The 1,698-nt window shown below is 48.6% G+C and overlaps 1 pseudogene; it reads left to right on the top strand.

Annotated features, from left to right (window-relative positions):
- Nucleotides 1-408: 408 nt before the first annotated feature.
- On the top strand, nt 409-637 carry LOC119254152 (ubiquitin-like protein 5; annotated as a pseudogene).
- Nucleotides 638-1,698: the final 1,061 nt, after the last annotated feature.

Below are 1,698 nucleotides of genomic sequence, written 5' to 3'. Positions count from 1 at the left end.
GAAGCACTTCAGAGAGGGACAACACAGCTTCTCCCGTGACCAGCCAAGGGGATCTGGACTGTTCCCAGCTTGGGGGTGATTATGCATAAAGTTGCAACAAATATTCCCCTCCAGTTTATGTGTATCAACATATGTTTAATATCACCTGGGTAAATACCTACAAGTGGGATTACTGGGCTGGAGGATAAGGACATGTTAAACTTCCTACGAAATTGTCAGACTGTTTTCCAAATATGTGTGTGGGCTTCTATTCCAGCAGCAATGTGTGAGAGTCCCGTCGCTCCACACCCTCACCGCACTTGGGATGGCCCATTCTGTTTGTTTGTTTTTTAAATGAGAAAGCTCTTTGAGAAATTCAGATTTGGCACTAGCATCAGCTGGTTCCAGATGATTTGAGCTCCACACAAAATGGTGGCGGCGATCTGTAATGACCACTCTGGGGGAGAAGGCCCTGTTGTACAACACGGATGACCCCATCAGGGAACTTCAGAAGCTGATCACAGCCCAGTCAGGCACCCAGAGGAGTAAGATTGTCTTAAAGAAGTGATACGCAGTTTTCAAGGACCGTGTTGGAGGCAGGGACAGGGGTGGCTAAGAAATCCATCATGGGATGAACCTGGAACTTTACTCCCAATAGAGGAGAATTTCTTTCTCCTGCCCTGCCCTGCCCTGCCTATTTCTATCACCTTCCCCACCCTCACTGGTGTAAGTTTTTTTAAAAAAACCAACGTTAAGGGGGCCTCCCTGGTGGCGTTAAAATCTCAGGCTATCCAACTATCGCGTCACTGCAGTTTAAGTTCTATCCCCGGCCAGGGACATACCCTACATGGCGCAGCAGCCCTCTCCTGTCTCGCCTGCTGCTCCCCTCAGCAGTGTACTTCAGTCAATCCTGAAATACACTGTTCTGTTCTGTTCCCCACTCTGTCTCTGTTGAATCCTCTCACCCCCTGCACCTCTGGCCTACAACTCAGTTCTTGTATGCATCAATAAAAATAAATCTTTTTAAAGAAAACCCATGTTAATAAAAACTCAGAAACAAACAAAAAAAATCATTCAAATTTGATCGCTGCACTCCCCAGCTGAAAATCCTCTTACCGTTCAGTTTTCAAGATTCTGTACTTTTGCTCACTGATTTTCCGCTCCCCACTGTGACTTCCTCTCCCCTCCTTCACCGCACACATTGGGATGGGCCCCTCGTGTATCTCTCACCATTTGTCTCCTCTTAGCCCTGGGGTGGGGGGGGCGGGGTGTGCCTTAGTTCCTGCAGTCCCTGCAGAGCCAGAGCAGAACCTGCGAGCAGTAGGTGTTTAGTAGGGTCTTTTGGACAAGAGCCTCATTTTGTCACCTCAACAACCCTGAATGGGGGGGATGATTATTTTCATTTTATAGAAAGACTCAGAGGGATAGCAAATTGCCCCTATCACTCTGCTGGAGCCAAGATTTGAGTCCCAGTCCTTTCTGAGGCCACGCTCTCCTCCATCCCGGGAAGGCTCTTTGCTCCTGCCTTTCCAAAAGTCAGGGAGGCACTGGATCCTGACTGGGAGGAGGGAATGCCCCCTGCTGAGAGTCTCTCAGGGACTCCCCTCTCGGCTGTTTTTTTCCTCCCTATGAAGGTCTATATGTTTCCAAAGCCAATGAACCAGACTCTTAAATCAGCTGGGCCTACCGTTTGTCTCAGGCACATTTTCCTAAGGGCTT

This window comes from Talpa occidentalis, unplaced genomic scaffold (genome assembly GCF_014898055.3).
Source record: "Talpa occidentalis isolate TD23 unplaced genomic scaffold, MPIMG_talOcc4v2.1 talOcc4.10, whole genome shotgun sequence".
Taxonomy (NCBI): Eukaryota; Metazoa; Chordata; class Mammalia; order Eulipotyphla; family Talpidae; genus Talpa; species Talpa occidentalis.
This window is presented reverse-complemented; position numbering and strand designations above follow the sequence as displayed.